This window comes from Bidens hawaiensis, unplaced genomic scaffold (genome assembly GCF_021521415.1).
Source record: "Bidens hawaiensis isolate Kalapana, Puna unplaced genomic scaffold, B.hawaiensis_p1.1 tig00016746_1, whole genome shotgun sequence".
NCBI classification, from domain to species: domain Eukaryota; kingdom Viridiplantae; phylum Streptophyta; class Magnoliopsida; order Asterales; family Asteraceae; genus Bidens; species Bidens hawaiensis.
This window is the reverse complement of record NW_027492536.1, coordinates 34,828-39,928: the sequence shown is the minus strand read 5'-3', so window position 1 is coordinate 39,928 and position 5,101 is coordinate 34,828. Positions and strand designations below refer to the sequence as shown.

The 5,101-nt window shown below is 37.3% G+C and overlaps 1 pseudogene; it reads left to right on the top strand.

Moving 5' to 3' along the window:
• Window positions 1–609: 609 nt before the first annotated feature.
• Window positions 610–1,706, top strand: LOC143551975 (sphingolipid delta(4)-desaturase DES1-like pseudogene; annotated as a pseudogene).
• Window positions 1,707–5,101: the final 3,395 nt, after the last annotated feature.

The following is a 5,101-nucleotide window of genomic DNA, read 5'->3' as shown; positions in this document are numbered from 1 at the left end:
ATCTGAGTGCCGCACCTGTTTTGAACGTTTACCAATTTATTTATTTTTTGAGTTTCGTGCTGGTACCGTATATTAAAAAAAAATGTTTATTTTTAAATAAAAAACTCGTTGCTAGTACTGTATTTGTTATTTTAATATGCTATTTTTTATTATAAGCTATACGATTGTTTTCAGCATCGACGAATAATTTTTCTAGTTTAGTGTAGGTATCGTAACGAACTTAACACATATCAATAAAATGCATGTTAATGCAGCGCTGCGACACGGCATTAGAAAACTAGTTATCTATTATAGGGCATAGCTATCATGATTAAAAACACACCATGATTTTATAGTCACTTTGTTAGGTGTTGTGTTTCATATTAAAAAGTTTAAAACAATACGTGCTCTATCTTTACCCTCTTGACAACTGAGATGATCGGCACAAAACAAGTAATAAAAATTTGACACGATAGTACATAAAATAGGTAACACCAACAAAATGAAATTATTTTCTGGTCGGATTGGGGCCATGAAATTATTTCAAGCTAATTAATTTGGTTTAAAATATACTCTTCTGAATTCTAACCCAATTTTTTTCAAATCAGGAGGAAGGCTGCCTAAGAGATCATGGCGGCCGAAAACACAAGTAAACCCACAGCGGCCGATGAGTTTTTCTGGTCATATTCCGATGAACCACATGCATCTCGTCGTCGTGAGATCCTGTCACGCTACCCCCAAATCAGACAACTCTTTGGTCCTGATCCCTGGTCACTCCTCAAGGTAACTAATCCACATTCTTCATGAGTTATCTTTTATATATATGTACACACACACATTATCTTAATTTTAAAGTAAACAGTTGTTTTACTTATTTTAACGAAAGCATAATTGTTACACCCGATCGAGTGTTGTTTTTGTAGGTCACTCTAGTTGTTATGCTCCAACTAAGGACAGCAGTGTACCTCCACATGTCAGGGTGGACAAAGATACTCATGGTGGCATATTTTTTTGGATCTTTTCTCAATCACAATCTTTTCTTAGCTATTCATGAACTAAGTCACAATCTTGCATTTTCTAACCCAAGTTTCAACCGTTTGCTTGGCATCTTTGCTAATCTCCCTATCGTCGTACCAATGTCAGTCACCTTCCAAAAATACCACCTTGAACACCATCGTTACCAAGGAGTCGATGGAATCGACACTGACATCCCTACGCTCATGGAAGCACGTTTAGTGACAAATGCCGCAACAAAATGCATATGGGTACTCTTCCAACTCTTCTTTTACGCGATTAGACCCTTGTTTGTCAACCCTAAACGCCCCGGAAAATGGGAATTCATCAACTTCACTATCCAAATTGTGTTTAATGCATATTTTGTTTACTTTTGGGGATGGAGATCTTTAAGTTACTTGATCCTTTCGTTTGTCGGAGGTGGAATACACCCAATTGCGGGCCATTTCATCTCTGAACACTATGTATTCAACAAGAACAAAGGCCAAGAAACGTATTCATATTATGGTCCACTAAATATAGTGTCATGGCATGTTGGGTACCATAATGAGCACCATGATTTTCCACGAATCCCTGGTAGTAAGCTTCATCAACTAAGGGAAATCGTGCAGTCTTATAACTCTTGGAGCCAAGTAATATACTCTTACATTACAGACAAGTCTATGGGTCCATTTAGCAGGATGAAGAGAAAACTCTCTACAAAGAACTCATAGGAATCTTGCATTATTGTGAAGCATGTCTAAGTGAAGAGCTTTATGTTTATCTATATCTATATACTATGTATAATGTAGAAGTAGAGTGCATCTTAAGTTTTAAGTCTTATAAAAAATAATGTTACATGTATAACACACAATGCATATTGTTATAAGATTTTATGGGTATTTATGTTTTTTTTTATTTTTTTCACCATTATCCATAATACACTTTAATTCAAGAAAAATAGTTATAATATTGGCCGTTTACTTTACATAATTTTTGTTAATCACGGTCTCACAAACACAAAAGGGGCTGTTCTTATCTTAATCACAATATAGTGTAACAAAGCTCGGCCCGCAACAAATTTATTTATCTATTAGTAAACGTTCGTTATTAAATAAAGATGATGGATTATTATTTTAAGTGGGTAATTTATTGTTTAAATATGTTACGCGTCACTCGACTTTACTTTTGTTCGTTAATCGAATTTAAACTATTATAAACTATTGCAAAATCAACCCTATATATCCTATGCTTTATCTTAACTTGATTAATCATTCAAAGACCAGGGATCAATCTGCAAAGGTTTTAAATATTATTTTATTCTTTTCTTCCTCTCTTCTCTTCCACCGACGGCACTACCACCTCCCTTGCATTCTTGATCCTTAAGTCTCGCCGTTAATTGCGGAGTTGACCATGCCTAAATGTTAATTGATCAAAAACGTGTCCAAACCATACCTTAATTTTGCTAATTGACAGTAATTTGACACCAATTCACTCGTTATTAGAACCGCGACCTAAGGAACTTGAAAACGATATAAATACTTGTCCTTATTGCAATTAACTGGATCTGTACCATCCTCTTTCTATTATGAACCAAACCCGTAATCTAATTGCAGCAATCGAAGTCATTCTAGACCAATTGGTGTATGAGTCCTTAACCGAAACCCTAGCATCTCGTTCTCCATCAATTAGGGCTCAATTATGATAGTTGTTAGATGATTCTTGATTGTTTTTGTCAATTTCAATTGACAGAGGGCAACCGATGTTTAATTAGAGTTTCAAACAGATTAGGGTTTATCAAGATTTGGGATTAATTAGTGTGATTGCATAAATATTTTATGTTCCAATCTTTAAATGTGTTAGACCCTGGCTCACCTGGCCAGTGCACTTTGGGTTAAGACATTGATTGACCAGTCCAGGGGCTTAGGTTCGCACCTCCCCTGGACTATTTTTATTTTATTTTATTGCTATTTTTTTGTTTTAATAAAATTATTATTATTTAAACTATAAGTATATTAAAAACTAATGCTACTTTCACTTGTTTAACGAACCGTGAAACTCTTAAAAATAACTTTTTCAGTATAAACGTCTCCATATAAGTTTATTTATAAAGTTATATATTTATCCAATTTAACTTAATATAATTTTTTTAATAAAATAAATAATGAAATAAAATGGGTTTTTACATGCCTTAAAAGAACGACCATCAAGAGGAGCTTTTGCTCTCTCTCTCTATATATATATATAACACTAATGTTTTAATGATTAAAAAGAATCAAAATACGATATAAGAAAATATATTGTCACAGTAGACATGTTTTGTTCGTTGATGTTGGACGGAATTTTGTGACAAGTAAACGGCAGAAATGTTGTCACAGTAGACAATGGTTGCCTTGGTCCAAGGTGCATGCAATTCAACTAAAAGATTACGCAACCATGTAGTTTCGGCAACGACATTCGCGACGCCTCGGTATTATGCTTCGGCACTAGATCAAGAGATCGTAGGTTGCCGTTTTGACGATCACGATATCAAGTTATCTCCCAAGAACACACAATAACCGGATGTAGATCGACGGGAGTCCGGACAACCTCCCTAATCGGCATCAGAGTATGCCCATAACTCCAAAGATCTAGAGGGCAAGATGCGGATCCTGAAGTCAATGGTGCCACTAAGGTAACGAAGAATCCGTTTCATAAACATAAAATGGGAATCTCTTGGAGCATGCATAAATAAGCAAACCTGTTGAACCGCATAGGTAATGTCAGGCCGAGTAAAAGTTAGGTATTGCAGTGCCCCCGCGAGAGCACGATAGGTAGAACCGTCCGGTAAGAGGTCCCCGTCCTCGGCGCTTAGTTTAGCGGATGTGTCAACAGGTGTAGAGCATGGTTTGCACCCTGTCATACCCGCACGGTCAATAAGATCTTTAGCATAAACAGCTTGTGATAAAAAGATGCCGTTGGTGTCACGCGATACCATAATACCCAAAATATTGTGTAGAGTCCCTAGATCAGACATAGAAAATTCCCGAGATAACGTGTCAATTATAGTCCGTAATAGCTTAGAATCGGACACAGTGAGGATAATATCGTCCACATAATGCTAATTCCCCCCCATGAGAATATACAAACAATGACGGATCGCATGCGCTACTACGGAACCCATGAGCGATTATATATCGCGAGAACCTATCGTACCACGCTCGGGGGGCCTGTTTGAGGCCATAAAGAGACCGTTTAAGACGACAAACATGTGCGGGAACATTTCGGTCAATGAAGCTGGGAGGTTGGTTCATGTAAACTGTTTCCTGCAAATTACTATGAAGAAAAGCGTTCTTCATATCTAGTTGATTAATCGGCCAATTTCGTGAGACGGCAAGGCTAAGTGTAGTTAAGATAGTGGCTGGCTTTACAACCGGACTAAAAGTGTCATCACAATCCACACCCACGGTCTGAGATTTCCCATTTACAACTAGACGAGATTTCTAACGATCCAAAGTACCACGGATTTAAACTTGTGGCGGAACAACCACATACACCGGATAACCGGGCGATTAGTGGGTCGCGGGACAAGTTCCCATGTGTCATTTTTCTGTAAAGCCTGAATTTCATTTTCCATGGCACTCCGCCAATTCGGATCCGACCGAGCAAAGGTACAGGATTTCGGGATAGGTGAAATACGTGGGGTCGTTGTGGTATATAGGTTTAGGTGCACCACTGGTTTGGTGATACCACTGATGGAGTAAAGTCTACTGGTCATGAAAGGGACTTGTGCATGGGTACATGCAGAAGGGGACTTGTGCATGGGTACATGCATATATCCGTTGGGTTTAATGCAGTTTATTTTAGTTGGCTTTGAATAAGTTTACTTTGAATAAGAGTTCAAGTACGTGGGTGTAACTGCTTGTCCGATTCTTTAGCTTTTGATTCGCTCAGTATTTGTTTCCTGTTTTGTAGTTCTTTTCTGTTTATTTCCATTGCATCAGAGTTGTATTTATAGCCTTCTTGGCCTTCAATGAAATTTACCTTTTCGAGTGAGAAATATAGATACCTTTGAAACTCTTTCAATTGGTATCAGAGCGAAATTATTTCAGATCACAAAAAGAGAGATACAATCATGAGTAACGAGTAG